General features: G+C 39.7%; 1 non-coding gene across 1 annotated transcript; it reads left to right on the top strand.

Annotated features, from left to right (window-relative positions):
* Positions 1–15,607: 15,607 nt before the first annotated feature.
* On the top strand, positions 15,608–15,714 carry LOC132477823 (U6 spliceosomal RNA). Its single transcript, XR_009530328.1, has one exon. It is a non-coding gene; the product is annotated as a U6 spliceosomal RNA (small nuclear RNA).
* The last annotated feature ends 1,049 nt before the right edge of the window (positions 15,715–16,763 follow it).

Raw genomic sequence — 16,763 nt, 5'->3', positions numbered from 1 at the left:
ATATATATGGGTCTTGTTTTTGTATCCATTCAGCCAGTCTATGTCCTTTGGTTGAAGCATTTAATGCATTTACATTTAAGGTCATTATCGATATGTATGTTCCTATTACCATTTTCTTAATTGTTTTGGGTTTGTTATTGTAGGTCTTTTCCTTCTCTTGTGTTTCCTGCCTAGAGAAGTTCCTTTAGCATTTGTTGTAAAGCTGGTTTGGTGGTACTGAATTCTCTTAGCTTTTGCTTGTCTGTAAAGGTTTTAATTTCTGTCAAATCTGAATGAGATCCTTGCTGGGTAGAGTAATCTTGGTTGTAGATTTTACCCCTTCATCACTTTAAATATGTCTTGCCAGTCCCTTCTGGATTGCAGAGTTTCTGCTGAAAGATCAGCTATTAACCTTCTAGGGATTCCCTTGTATATTATTTGTTGGTTTTCCCTTGCTGCTTTTAATATTCTTTGTATTTAATTTTTGATAGTTTTTTTAGTATGTGTCTTGGTGTGTTTCTCCTTGGATTTATTCTGTATGGGACTCTCTGTGCTTCCTGGACTTGATTGACTACTTCCTTTCCCATATTAGGGATGTTTTCAACTATACTCTCTTCAAGTATTTTCTCAGTCCCTTTCTGTTTCTCTTCTTCTTCTGGGACCCCTATAATTCGAAAGTTGGTGCGTTTAATGTTGTCCCATAGATCTCTGCGACTGTCCTCAATTCTTTTCATTCTTTATTCTGTTCTGTGTTAGTTATTTCCACTATTTTATCTTCCTGGTCACTTATCCGTTCTTCTGCCTCAGTTATTCTATTGATTCTTTCTAGAGAATTTTTAATTTCATTTATTGTGTTGTTCCTCATTGCTTGTTTGCTCTTTAGTTCTTCTAGGTCATTGTTAAAAGTTTCTTATATTTTCTCCATTCTATTTCTAAGATTTTGGATATCTTTACTATCATTACTCTGAATTATTTTTCAGGTAGACTTCCTATTTCCTCTTCATTTGTTTGGTCTGGTGGGTTTTTACCTTGCTCCTTCATCTGCTGTGTGTTTCTCTGTCTTCTCATTTTGCTTAACTTAACTGTGTTTGGGGTCTCCTTTTCACAGGCTGCAGGTTCATAGTTTCCTTTGTTTTTGGTGTCTGCCCCCAGTGGTTATGGTTGGTTCAGTGGATTGTGTAGGCTTCCTGGTGGAAGGGACTGGTGCCTGTATTCTAGTGGATGAGGCTCAATCTTGTCTTTCTGGTGGGCAGGACCACGTCCAGTGGTGTGGTTTGGGGTGTCTATGACCTTATGATTTTAGGCGGCCTCTCTGCTAATAGGTGGGGTTGTGTTCCTGTCTTGCTAGTTGTTTGGCATAGTGTGTCCAGCACTGTAGCTTGCTGGTTGTTGAGTGGACCTGGGTCTTAGCGGTGAGTTGGAGATCTCTGGGAGAGCTTTCACCATTTGGTATTACATAGGGCCAGGAGGTCTCTGGTGGACCAATGTCCTGAATTCAGCTCTCCCACCTCAGAGGCACAGGCCTGACACCCGGCCAGAGCACAAAGACCCTGTCAGCCACACAGCTCAGAAGAATTGGGAGAAAGAAAGAAAAGAAAGGAAGGAAGGGAGGGAGGGAGGAAGGAAGGAAGGAAGGAAAGTTATTAAAAATTTTTTAATTATTAAAAATTAAACAAATTAAAGTAATTAAAAAAAGAAAGAGAGCAATGAAGCCAAAAAACAAATCCACCAATTATAACAAGCTCTAAAAACTACACTAAAAACAAACAAACAAAAAAAATGGACAGACAGAACCCTAGGACAAATGTAAAAGCAAAGCTGTACAGGCAAAATCACACAAAGAAGCATACACACACACACTCACAAAAAGAGAAAAAGGAAAAACATATATATATATATATATATATATATATATATATATATATATATATATATATATATATATATATATATATTAAAGAAAAAGACAGCAACCAAATCAATAAATAAATCTACCAATAATAATAACCTCTAAATACTAAACTAAGATAAACGTAAAACCAGAAACAAATGAGATGCAGAAACCGAATCCCAAGTCTACAGTTGCTCCATAGTCCACCACCTCAATTTTGGGGTGATTCATTTTCTATTCAGGTATTCCAGAGATGCAGGGTACATCAAGTTGATTGTGGACATTTAATCCGCTGGTCCTGAGGCTGATGGGAGAAATTTCCCTTTCTCTTTGTTCAGACAGCTCCTGGGGTTCAGCTTTGGATTTGGCCCTGCCTCTGTGTGTAGGTCGCCTGAGGGCATCTGTTCCCCATTCAGACAGGACAGGGTTAAAGTAGCAGCTGATTAGGGGGCTCTGGCTCATTCAGGCCGGGGAGAAGGTAGGGGTATGGAATGCAGGGTGAGCCTGCGGAGGCAGAGGCCACCATGACGTTGCAACAGCCTGAGGCTCACCGTGTGTTATCCCGGGGAAGTTGTCCCTGGAATATGGGACCCTGGCAGTGGCGGGCTGCACAGGGTCCCAGGAGGGGAGGTGTGGATAGTGACCTGTGCTTGCACACAGGCTTCTTGGTGGCTACAGCAGCAGCTTTAGTGTTTCATGCCCGTCTCTGGGGTCCGCGCTGCTAGCCGCAGCTCATGCCTTTCTCTGGAGCTGCCTTAGGCAGTGCTCTGAATCCCTCTCCTCACGCACCCCAAAACAATGGTCTCTTGCCTCTTTGGCAGTTCCAGACTTTTCCCCTGACTCCCTCCCAGATAGCTGTGGTGCACTAGCCCCCTTCAGTCTGTGTTCACGCATCCAACCCCAGTTCTCTCCCTGGGATCTGACCTCTGAAGCCTGAGCCTCAGCTCCCAGCCCCCACCCACTCCGGTGGGTGAGCAGACAAGTCTCTCAGGCTGGTTAGTACTGGTCAGCACTGATCCTCTGTGCGGGAATCTCTCCATTTTGCCCTCTGCACCCCTGTTGCTGCATTCTCCTCCGTGGCTCCGAAGTTTCCCCCCACCCACCACCCGTCTGCACCAGCGAAGGGGCTTCTGAGTGTGTGGAAACTTTTCCTGCTTCACAGCTCCCTCCCAGAGGTGCAGGTCCCATCCCTATTCTTTTGTCTCTGTTTTTCCTTTTCTCTTTTTCCTTACCCAGGTACATGGGGAATGTCTTGCCTTTTGGGAAGTCTGAGGTCTTCTGCCAGCATTCAGTAGGTGTTCTGTAGGAGTTGTTCCACGTGTAGAGGTATTTCTGATGTATGTGTGGGGAGGAAGGTGATCTCCATGTCTTACTCATCCACCATCTTGAGGTCTCCCCTCTCGTATACTTTAAATCATCTCTAGATTATTTATAATACCTAATACAATGTAAATGCTATATAAATAATTGTAAATACAATGTAAATGCAATGTAAATAGGTGTTAAAGCATCGCAAATTCAAGTTTGGGTGTTTGGTAGTTTCTGGAATTTTCTTCTTTTTCCCAACATTTTTGATCCTCTGTTGGTTGAATCTGCTGATACAGAACCTGCAGATATGAAGGACCAACTGTATGCTCATGAAACTATCATCACAATCACGTACAGTAAGTCCCCTACATACAAACCTTCAAGTTGCGAACTTTCAAAGATGCGAACGTGGGTTAGCATGTCCAATCACATAAAAGTTAGTTGACATATCTGGAGTACACTGTCACATGTGTGCATCCTCTACAAGTGGTTGTGCTTTTGTGTATTTTACTGTACAGTACTGTATAGAGTACAGTAGTGAAGTATCTTTATTTCAAGCCCAGGATGTCCAGAAGCAAGCACAAAAGCAGCAGTATATAGCCGATTGTGTTAGTTGGGTACCTAGGCTAACTTTGTAGGACTTATGAACAAATTGGACTTATGAACACGCTCTTGGAACAAACTCGTTCATATGTAGGGGACTTAATGTAAACATATCCATCAACCTCCAAATTTTCCATGTGCTCCTTTGTAATCTGTCCTTCTTGCCCCTCTCCACCTCCACCTCAGTGTCCCCAGGCAATCACTTATCTGCTTTCTATCACTATGATTAGTTTCCATTTTTTAAAGATAGTACAATGGAATCATACATTATGTACTCTTTTTTGTCTGGCTTCTTTCACTGAGCATAATTATTTTTTAATTCATCCATGTTGCCACATGTGTCAATGATTCCTTCCTTTTAATCGCTAAACAGTATTCCATTGTATGGATGTAGAACAATTTAGATGCCTATTGATCTATTAGTGGAAATTTGGATTGTTCCCAGATTTGGATATTACAAATAAAGGAAGAACTTTTATATCTTCCATATGCAAAGAATTTACTTTTACAATATGTTGTACATTTTATTTGTTCATGAACCTAACAAAGTGTGTGTTGCTATAAGTAAAACTAAGCTTTTTTGGTTTCCAAGAAGACTGGATTCCACTTGCATAAATTATGGAAAGCCATTTGGAAAGAAGATGTATGATAAATCCAGAGCCAAAAAAAAGATAATTTTCTATTCAGTAATCCCACTCTTAAGAATTTAGCCTAAAGAATTTTTTTTAAAAAGGAAAGGTAAGCTGATGAAGATATTTTCTACAGAACTCTCTAGAATAGTAAAACTTTGGAAGCAATCTAAATTTATAATAAAGAAATATTGAAACAACATGAGAGAGTCTTTAGATACAATGTTCAGTTCAAAAAAGCATCATATGAAATTATGTCTAGATTATGATTACAACCATATATAATTCAGGTATGTCTGTGGATGAGTGAACTCAAGTATTATTATTGTGTTACAGTTATGGAATTGTGAATTTTGTTTTACTGTCTTTATTCTTGTCATAAAATTTATATAATAATAAACATCAGAAGGCAACAGTTGACTGCTCTCTAAAGTCAGTAAATTCATAGGCTTCTTATCCTTGATGGTATTCAAAAGCTGTTTGTATCCATCTGGCCCATCCTTCATCATCAATGAGATAAGTTATGGTGTTGTCAGAGACCCAGCCTAAACTACCCCATAACTATTGCTACACTTCAGACAGAAGCTGGAGGTTGGTATTAGAAAGTCTTCTCTATTCTGGGAATCTTCTTTCCACTCAGAAGTATATATATATATATAAAGGTTTCTCAGAAAACTAAAAGTAGAGCTACCATATGACCCAACAATTCCACTCCTGGGTATATACCTGAAAAAAATAAAAACACTAATTTGAAAACATACATGCACCCCAATGTTCATAGCAGCATTATTTGCAATTGCCATGGTATGGAAGCAACCTGAGTGTCCATCAACAGATCAATGGATAAAGAAAGCGTGGCAAATATATATATATATAATGGAATATTATTCAGCCATAAAAAAGAATGAAATTTTGCCATTTGCAGCAACATGAATAGACATGGAGGGCACTATGCTAAGTGAAATAAGTCAGAGAGGGAAAGAAAAATACTGTGTGATACCACTTATGGGTGGAATCTAAAAACTACAAAAAACTAGTGAACAAAACAAAAAAGAAGCAGACTCACAGATACAGAGAATAAACCAGTGGTTACAGTGGGGAGGGGCAATATAGGAGTAGGGGAAAAAAAGGGGTTATTATGGGATCATATGAAATCATGTGTGAGAAAACTTTGAAAACTGTAAAGCACTGTAGAATTTAAAGAGTCTTCCATTCAATAAAAAATAAAATTTTAAAAAGGAAAAAAACATATAAATGAAAAAGATGGAAAATACCAAGTCTCAGTGAGGTCTCACACACTGCTGATGGGTGTTTGATTTGGTTCAACCACTTTGGAAAACTATTTGGCATTATCTAATAAAGCAGAACATACTGCATACACTGTGACCATAACTTTCCCTGCTAGGTGTAGATCCAACAGAAATGCACATGTATGTTCAGCAAAGGCATGTACTAGAATGCTGACAGCAACATTATTTTAATAGCCCCAAGTTGGAAACTACCCAAAAGCTCATAAACAGAAGATGGATACATGAATTGTAGTAGAGACACACAACAGAATCCCATATGACAGTTAAAATGAACGATCTACAATTACACATATTCATATGGTTGAATCTTACAAATGTTTAGAGAAATAAGCCAGATGCAAAAGAGTATATACTATACTATTCCATTTATGTAAGTACAAAGCCAGGAAAAAGTAATCTATGCTTTTAGGGATCAGGATGATAGCTGTCCTTGGAAGTAGAAGGGGAGATTAACTGAAAGGAACGTAACAAGGCTTTGGGGGTGCTTATAATGAACTATTTATTGATCCAAATGCTGATTATATAAGGGTGTTCAGTTTGAAGAAATTTATCAAGCTGTACTTTATGTGTAATTTTCTGTAATGTATATTATACTACCATAAAGTTTTTTTGTGTAGTCAATCAGTATTATCAAAAGCTTTATTATCCCAAGAGTGTTACCAATACCTTTCTTTTTTATGTAGATACTGAAAAGAAGGCCAGTTGGCAGAGTTAGTATAGTGTTGTGATTTTACAATGAACTAGAAAGTCAGGGTTATATACCATGGTACATCTGGGGAACTTTGTAACCAGCCAGGAATGGTTATTGCTAGTCACGGAGCCTAAAGCTCTCAATAAATTTTGTTTCCTCCACTGCACACTGTCTGATGATTGGCAAAGAAATAAAACATAGAATCAAAAAAGCCATAATGTCCTCTGCAAGAATAAAATGTACTGCCAATATGGCACACAGCTGCACCTCCATCCAAAGTTGTATGGGGCTGATGAGGGGTCCAAGCTGCTTCGTGACTTGGAGAGCTAGTGTGCATCCCTTTTCCAGAAGCACAGTTAGAAAAAGCAAACAGAAAATATGTTTCCACTAAGATCCCTGAGGGAAGGAAGGAAAATTCTTCTCCAAAAGAGGAAAGGAGAAAAGAGTATCAGCTTCTCATCTTGTTAAAGATCAGCTCCAGGAAGTAGAGAAATTCTTTATCTACTTGAAGAAGTGTTATTTTCCTTTAGTCCTCACATAATGCCCAAGAACTCTTTGGTTACCAGATTTCTATTAAGAATTTCAACTCTCCTAGCATTGGTTTTCAATTTTTCAATTTCTGTTAATGATACAAGGACCATAGCAAGTTTCTTAAACAGTTTTCTTGTATCTTCTATGCGGCTTTGCAATTGAATGGCAGAATCTAACAAAACTGGGGGAAAGGTGAATACCAGCAATGGAGAATGGTTAATATATCACGGTATGTCATGGAGTATCACAGACCCATTAAAAAGATAATAAATTTACTTCTAGAACCAAGATTGTGGTCTTTAAATATCATTTTCCACTAAAAGGGAACATTCCTCCCTGGAGAAATGACTCAATCTAGATCCGGTATAGAAAATGTACTAAGTCTAGTATACTTTATTGTGCCAGAAAGCATGGAAAACATCATGAATTACTGGGGTTTTATTAAAAGAAGACAAAAGGAGAAAATCTGTGGGCTTTCCATTGGCCAAGGATGGAACCATTTGGACATCAAATAAAATAATAGCTTCAAATAAAACATAGAGATATGAAAATCTGCAAGTGCAAAAATGTAACTGAGTATCACTGGGGGTTGTTAAAGCACCAACTCATTTTTCATAAAATTGACAAATAAAAGGAAAGGATCAAGCCTTTATTCCGCCTTTCCTATACAACTGCTTTTTGGGATTACCAATGATTGACAAGGGAGAGGTCTTCATAGAAGAATTCCAGAGAATAAATGCAGAAAAATATTAATAGATTTAGAAAATCATTTTTCAACTCTGAGTGAAATAATGGATGTAACTAATGTTCAATTCTGAATGCTAAAATCATTAGGAAAGGTTAATGAGGAAGTTTATATGGGAGAGGAAGCTGACCACACTTGAACCCACTGATGAATTTCAATGTCACTTAAAGTGGGCCAGCCAATGTTCTATTCTTCCCAATGCTGATTCAAGAGGAAGTGCACAGACAGCACCAGCATTAAGTGTTCTTGCTAAAAGAACTGAACTTGGACTTCCCTGGTGATGCAGTGGTTAAGAATATGCCTGCCAATGCAGGAAACATGGGTTCGAGCCCTGGTCCAGGAAGACCCCACATGCTGCAGAGCAACTAAGCCCGTGCGCCACAACTACTGAGTCTGCGCTCTAGAGCCCGCAAGCCACAACTACTGAGCCCATGTGCCACAACTGCTGGAGCCTGAACGCCTAGAGCCCGTGCTCTGAAACAAGAGAAGCAACCACAATGAGAAGCCCCCGCACCGCAACAAAGAGTAGCCCCTGCTCACCGCAACTAGAGAAAGCCCGCGCACAGCAACAAAGACCCAAAAGAGCCAAAAATAAAAATAAATTAATAAAAAAAAAAGAACTGAACCTGAATCTAGTCAATCCTCTATACTCAAGTAAGTATGTAAAGGAAAAACGTGGTAGAAGAATGTGTTATTGACACCATAAGGATACAATAAGCCAAATCTAGAAGGTGGGAAGTTCTACAAAGAAAATAACCTGGTTTCTTCAATAACTGGGGCATTAAAGGGGGAGGGGAAGGGAAAATTGTCATAAATTTAAAAGCCATTCATAAGACTTATCAGGAAAATGCAATGTTTGGCATTTGAATCCTCAAACAAACCGACTATAGAAAAAAGACATTTTTTAGGCAATTGGGGGGATTTGAACATGAACTGGATAATAGATGATTTTAAAGAACAATTATTAAATAAATAAATAAAATACAGAACATTTAAGAAAAAAAAAAAGAACCATTATAAATTTTAACTGATAATGGTATATGGTTATGTTTTTTTAAAGATCTCTGTTAGTGAAAAATACAGAAGTGTTTACTGCATAAAAATAACAAAGTCTAGGTTTGCTTAAAAAAATATTCCAGCAAAAAAAAAATGAAAAAAAAAATTAAGTCAGGCAGAATAGATGAAATAAGATTAACAAAATGCCAATAGTTGTTGAAGCCAGCTGACGGGCAATGGGGATTCAACATATTATTTTCTCTATCTTTGTATATGTCTTAAATTTTCCAGTTTGAATTTAAAAATAATGAAAGAATAACTAGAGTTCTGACAGCTGACCTGGAGCATTTTCCATGATCTCATGTTGAAAGAAAAAAGCAAGATGATGTAAAGTGCATGTAAGAATAATAATATGAACCCATTTTTGTAGAATAATGACCTGTTTTTGTAAAACACACACATATATAAACATGTGACTTTACATGTGACTTTACAAGCTGAGCACTGAGAATTATTTGGAAGGGCACATGCTAGATTAAACACATGGACTAACTGGGGGTGGAGGCTGACATGGGTCAGGAAAGTAGGTAAGGGCAAATAAAGAAAAAATATTTCACTTAAAAAAAGGTATTATGATATGACCCAATGTATAGATTTTATGAAACGATTCAAATGCATATATTTCTACATATATAAAGAGGATTATTTTAACCTTAAAAATCAGCAAAACCTGCTCCCATTTCTGAAACTCGGCTGTTTTCCTAGTACTGGAGCTGCGGTAAAACTCTGCAAGTCTGCATGTAAACTGAGCGAGAGTAAACCAGGAACTCTTAGTAACAATATATGGTGAGTTCAAGTGAGGCAAATAGAAATGGGTGTGTGGTAGGGTCTTTGAGATGGGGGCCAGATGAAAATCAGTACTTCAAAAATGTACTGAAACACTGAACACTGTGGTGTAGTCATGGATGGCAAGGAAGCAAAATGAAATGTCAGCTGAGCATACGAGAGAATAAATATCTTTTTCAGAGCCCAGGTGTCAGGCAAAATGTACTCCAGCACCAGGCAGCCATGGGGCAGACAAAAAGTGCTGACCCAGAATCAGAAGTCTGTGGCTTGTACCTTACCTTGGCTTGGCCACGTACCAACTGCATGCAAGACCTTGAAAAGGAAAGAAACTTGATATCTTAGCTTCGATTTCTACACATGTAAAAATGACAATAAAAATAACACCTCACTTGTGATGATCAGGTGAGATAAAACACATTTACTTTACCAAGTGCTTTAAAAAGCACTTTAAAAAGTGCTGCAGGGGCTTCGCTGGTGGCGCAGTGGTTGAGAGTCCGCCTGCCGATGCAGGGGACACGGGTTTGTGCCCCGGTCTGGGAGGATCCCACATGCCGCGGAGCGGCTGGGCCCGTGAGCCATGGCTGCTAGGCCTGCGCGTCCGGAGCCTGTGCTCCGCAGTGGGAGAGGCCACAACAGTGAGAGGCCCACGTACCGCAAAAAAAAAAAAAAAAAAAAAAAGTGCTGCACACATGAGGACTTTCCTGGTTGCGCAGGGGTTAGGAATCCACCTGCCAATGCAGGGGACATGGGTTCGAGCCCTGGTCCGGGAAGATCCCACATGCAGTGGAGCAACTAAGCCCTTGCACCACAACTACTGAGCCTGCACTCTAGAGCCCGCAAGCCACAACTACTGAGCCCACGTGCCACAACTACTGAAGCCCACATGCCTAGAGCCCATGCTCTGCAACAAGAGAAAGCACCGCAATGAGAAGCCGGCGCACCGCAACAAAGCATAGCCCCCACTCACCACAACTAGAGAAAGCTTGCGTGTAGCAATGAAGACCCAACACAGCCAAAAGTAAATAAATGAATAAATAAATTTATTTTTAAAAAAGTGCTTCACATATGAAAATACCAAAAAGATCACTGACTGCCCCACACACATACATGCACACTTTACCATTCACATATATATTCATATATGGAAATATATACCATTAACATATAAAAATGCTGTACATATGTAAATATACAACTCTCCTCCCAAATTATAGATGAAAAAAACCAAGGCTTAAAGGCCTTAAAAAGCTAATCCACATAGTAACCCATTATAATTCTTTTGGGATCTAGCAAAGATAGATATTTTTTAAATAGTCTTATTCATAGCTGTTAAACATTATTTCTCATCTGGAGAGGGGTCTGTAATCCTTGACCTGGAAAACTTCTAAAACCGTTCGCTATGGCTGAATTATGTCCCCCCAAAATTCATGTGTTGAAGCCCTAACCTCCAATGTGATAGTATCTGGAGCTGGAGCCTTTGGGAGGTAATTAGGTTTAGTTGAGGTTATGAGGAGGGGGTCCTCAGGATGGGATTAGTGCCCTTAAAAGAAGAGTATTGGAAAGCTTGCTCTCTTTCTCCTACGTGAGGACACAAGAAGAAGGTAGCCATCTACAAGCCAGAGAAGAAAGCCCTTATCAGAAACTGAACCCTGCCAAAGCTTGATCTTGGACTTTCCAGCTTCCAGAACTGTGTGAAAATAAATCTCTGTTGTTTCACACCCACACCCAACCTATGGTATTTTGTTATGGCAGCCTGAGCAGACTAAGACACCAGGTCAGGAGCCTCTATATCAGATCTTCACAATACCCTTAACATCCTATATCTCATTACCTTGTATCATTAGTGCCACTTCTAGCCATGTGACCTTGGGTAAGTTACTTAAAACTTCCCTGCCGCTGTGTTTCCTTTTCCATAAAATGAGGATAAAAATGGAACCTATCTCATAGGACTTTCCCACATCTTAGAGTAATGATTATGTGATGTAATACATGACCTCACCTAGAATACTATCTGGCAAATAGTAAATATTTAATAAGTATAACAAGCTGTTTCTGTCACTGTTGTTTTGTTGTCATGTGACTACTTGGCTAAATTATAAGCTCCATAAGGGCCTAGGAACTTTGATTATCCCTAAGAATGAACACAGTAACACAGGACATAAATATTTGCTAAATGAACAACCAGATGATGATAAAGGAGAGAATGATTCGGAGAGAGGGAAAACATTTTCAGGAAGTATATACCGCACCTATAAATAGAAACAAAAGCTATTTTCTCAGAGATTTTAAGCAGAAATTTATAAGTGGCAATTTAGTTGATTCAACACACAGCCAAAACGATGAGGAAAGAATAGTATAATATTCTCAGAATAACTGTCTTGTGCATAATAAAATATCCGCTGTAGAATCATAGGGGGTGTGCTCCATCCTAAAACCCATTAAAGCTGCTGGAACAACCATTGTGCAGCTTTTGGTTTTTCATTTAATTTTAATAAAATATTTTACTGGAGGAAATTTGGGGTGTAATGGCAATGAAGTGTGTCTACTGCTTTAAGTGACATTTCATTTCATTTCTGGACACCTGTGGAGATGAATATACTAACCCCAATGCCTGGGAATTTTGGTTGCTGGTTATCCAAAAATTAAATGTCATGTACAAAAAGTTATTTTTTATTGTTTAATATTCAACTGTCTGCCCAACAGATCAGAATGACAAAAACAATAGCTATTTCAGGATGGGCCACCACATGCATTATAGAAAATGCATCTCATTTGGAACTTCAGTCCTATTCTTGACAAAAGATCTATGAAAACATTAACTTTAAAATATTCCTCATTACTTCCTGAACACAGGTGATTATGATTCTTTAATTTTGTTTTGACTGAAAAGCAAAGGCATGGATATACTGCAAGTTGCAGCCACACCATATGCATAAACAATCCATATCTCCAGGCAAACCTTTTATAGGCTAAATAAGTCTAGAAGACAATGAGAGCAGTAAGTAAGTTAGATTTAAAAGCAAGATTTGATCTGTAGCTCAAGGAATTCAGAGCAGGAAGAGAGCCTGTTCATTCTATTACCAGGACCACAGTCGACAATTTTTCAACCTTATCACATATCTCAAAACAACAGAGCATAATTCCCACCTTGAACTAAATTGTCTGAAGAAATTTAGTACTACTCTGTTCCTCTGAAGTCCAAATAACTGGCTTAACTGTATAATTTAGTCTCCCCAAAATAAGGAGAGAAGAAAATTCTCTTCTGGTCCATTCTCTAGCCTTCGGGGATACTGCCAAGATAAAGCTTCCCAGAGATTTCTCACATAACTGTTTGTGTTGGACAAAAACCACGTGTCATCTCTGTCAGAATACCCCACACCGACTCCTATGGAAAAGAAGGAACCAATCAATATTCATGAAATCCTTGTTACATTTGGTCAAGTTCTGTTGGAGACAGAGTCAAGAAAGTTTATTTCTTGGGCTTCCCTGGTGGCGCAGTGGTTGAGAGTCCGCCTGCTGATGCAGGGTTTGTGCCCCAGTCCGGGAGGATCCCACAAGCCGAGGAGCGGCTGGGCCCGTGAGTCATGGCCGCTGAGCCTGCGCATCTGGAGCCTGTGCTCCGCAACGGGAGGGGCCGTGGCAGTGAGAGGCCCGTGTACCGCAAAAAAAAAAAAAAAAAAAAGGTCATGAAAGAAAGTTTATTTCTCCTCCTTTGGAAATCTACAGTGACCATCACTGGAGTTTCCATGCACCAAACTTCCCACTGACAAGAGTAAGAGGTAAGCTAATTAAATAAAGTTTGGAACATGCTGCTTAATTTCTTCATCAAAAGGCCCTCCCTTGTTTTGTGCATATTTGTTCAATGGACTTAGCTTGCAGCTCTAACTATGCCACATTGGTGATTGCTTTAAAACATGTATTACCTTCTCTTTTCTAATGACTCTTCACTCTTTCCCTGGGTACTACTGTCATATGATTTTAAATATTATCTGTATGCTGATGATGCCCAAACTTTTATCTCCATCCTGATTTTCGCTTGACTTCGCTTGACTTTTATATGCAACTTCCCACTTGATGTATCCATTAGGATGAAGAATAGAAATCTCAAACATGAGCCTTTTAAAAACAACTCTTAATTTCCATTCCATACCTATTTCTCTCACAGGCATCTGCTCACTTGGTCAAGCCGCAGATCTAGGATTCATCCTTGATTATTTCTTTGCTTCTCCATTAGCAACCACTGTCCAACTGGCCTCCAAAATGAATAATGAACAAGTAAAAACTTAAATTAATATTAATTAACATAGTAATAAGTGTCATGAAGACTATGAATCGGCGTGATATTAGAGGAAGGAGTGGAGTCGTACTTTTGGTAGGGAAGTCAGGGAAAGCCTTTTTAAAAAATATTTATTTATTTTTGGCTGCACTGGGTCTTAGTTGTGGCACGTGGGATCTTCATCGCAGTGCGTTGGCTCTTTGTTGCGGTGCTCTCTAGTTGTAGCGTGTGGGCTCCAGAGCGCATGGGCTCTGTAGTTGTGCTGCGTGGGCTGCAGAGTGTGTGGGCTCTGTAGTTGTGGTGCGCGGGCTCTCTAGTTGTGGCTCACAGGCTCAGTAGTTGCGGCACACAGGCTTAGTTGCCCCGTGGTATGTGGGATCTCAGTTCCCCAACCAGGGATTGAACCCACGTCCCTTGCACTGGAGGGCAGATTCTTAACCACTGGACCACCAGGGAAGTCCCAGGGAAAGCCTCTTTAGGAAGGTGAAAATTCTGTCGTCTGGACATCTGGATGGAGACGTCCATTCCATGCAGAAGCAACAACTCTAAGGAAATAAAGAAGGCTGCTTTGAATGAGGGGGGAGGTACCATAACCTCTGGTTGCAAAGGGAGATAGGAGTCAACTCATATGGGTCACTTTAAGCCAAAATAAGGACTTGGACTTTATCTATCCAAGTGCAATAGCAAGTAATCAGCAGGCTTTAACCTGGGGATGACAAGATGTATTTTATTTTTAGAAGATCACTCAAGATCCTCAGACAACATGAGCTGAATTCAGTTGCTTCCTTCCATTACCATCACTTCCACACACAGATACTATTGATCCAACTGAAAATACACAGAAATGCTGTGTAAAAGCACAGAGCAATAATAGAGAATACATAATCAACTCAGAAGAAGGAAGGAAAGAAGAGGAGAGCAAGGAAGAGAAAAGCCTTAAGAAACCAAGATGAAAAAAGAACTCAAACACTGAGTGGTAATTCTAATAACTGTTGAGAGAGAAGCCCAAGGTGGCACGGGTATGGATATCAGCCCTGGATGCTAGGGCTGGGAACAGAGTCAGGTGGGGGTGGGAGTGGGGGCGTAGGAGGGGTGTGTTCTACCTTGAAGGTAGGAAAAGGAGACATGGCCCAGGGGCAGTGTGAGGTAGGAAAAAAATCCTGCACAGAGCAAAGTTCCTGAAAGAATTTCCCTGTCTGGATAAAGCAGAATAGAAGAGCTCTACCCATCAGCTCAGGGAAGAGAAAAGGAAGCTTACAAATTGCTGGGAATTTAAATGGAAAACAAATAAAATCCTTTGTGAAATTGAAACCCCATACGAGAAATGGCATCAGAAGCTACAATGCCTAGGGAGTGTAATAAACTCAAGCCAAGAGGATATTATAAAAATTTCTCTACTACTGCTGAACCCCTGAAGCCCAAGCAAAAGTGAATGCAAAATTGAGCCACAAGGGAGTGCTTGACTTACATGGGGAAAACAACCCCAGATTAACAAGTGTTCACAATAAAAAATTACAAACCACACAAGAAATAAAACCATTTGAAGGAGAAGAGCGGACACAACCATTAATAGATTTAATACCACACATTGTAGAGTAGTTGACAAAATCTGAAAGAGATTATAAAATAAGAATGGAAACTAAAATCAAAGAGCTGGCACTAGGAAAAAGAAGAGACAAGTTGAAAACAAAAACCAAACACATACTGCTTTAAACATTAAAAAAATCCTTATTCTGTAACAATCTTAAGAAAGAAGCACAAAGCTGGAGGTCTCACACTTCCTGACTTCAAAACATATTACAGTGCTCGCTAAGGCAGCACATACACTAAAATTGGAATGATACAGAGAAGATTAGCATGACCCCTGTGCAAGGATGACACACAAATTTGTGAAGCGTTCCAGGTTATTCCAGGCCTTGGCGAGAAGAGGGCGGCACCCTAGAGGGCCCACGACAATGAGCAGTTGCCAGAGCCTCCACTGCCAGTGTCCCTGACCCCACAGTGAGCCACAGCAGCACCCCCTGCCTTTGCAGGTGACCCTCCAACACTAACAGGTCCAGTCACCCACAGCCCACCACCTTCTGCATTTCCTCTGTGACATCCTGCTTCAACTCTTACTCTTCTCTCATCTTCCTCACCGCAACCAGCCAGACTGATCTTCATTAAATCAGAGACTAATCTCAACATTCACAGAAAGATAGACAAGATGAAAAGGCAGAGGGCTATGTACCAGATGAAGGAACAAGATAAAACTCCAGAAAAACAACTACATGAAGTGGAGATGAGCAAGCTTCCAGAAAAAGAATTCAGAATAATGATAGTGAAGATGATCCAGGACCTTGGGAAAAGAATGGAGGCAAAGATCGAGAAGATGCAAGAAATGTTTAACAAAGACACAGAAGAATTAAAGAACAAACACCTAGAAGAATGAAAGAACAAACAAACAGAAATGAACAATACAATAACTGAAATGAAAAATACACTTGAAGGAATCAACAGCAAAATAAGTGAGGCAGAAGAGTGGATAAGTGACCTGGAAGACGGAATGGTGGAATTCACCACCACAGAACAGAGTAAAGAAAAAAGAATGAAGAGAAATGAAGACAGCCTAAGAGACCTCTGAGACAACATTAAACGTGACAACATACATTATAGGGGTGCCAGAAGGAGAAGAGAGAGAGAAAGGACCAGCAAAAATATTTGAAGAGATTATAGTTGAAAACTTCCCTAACGTGGGAAAGGAAATAGGCACCCAACTCCAGGAAGTGCAGAGAGTCACAGGCAGGATAAACCCAAGGAGAAACATGCTGAGACACATAGTAAAGCAAATTGACAAAAATTAAAGACAAAGAAAAATTATTGAAAGCAACAAGGGAAAAATGACAAATAACATACAAGGGAACTCCCATAGGTTAACAGCTGATTTCTCAGCAGAAACTCTACAAGCCAGAAGGGAGA

The sequence above is a fragment of the Mesoplodon densirostris genome, chromosome 17, assembly GCF_025265405.1.
Source record: "Mesoplodon densirostris isolate mMesDen1 chromosome 17, mMesDen1 primary haplotype, whole genome shotgun sequence".
In the NCBI taxonomy this organism is placed as follows: domain Eukaryota; kingdom Metazoa; phylum Chordata; class Mammalia; order Artiodactyla; family Ziphiidae; genus Mesoplodon; species Mesoplodon densirostris.
The sequence above is the reverse complement of the archived record's forward strand: the minus strand, read 5'-3'. Positions and strand labels throughout refer to the sequence as shown.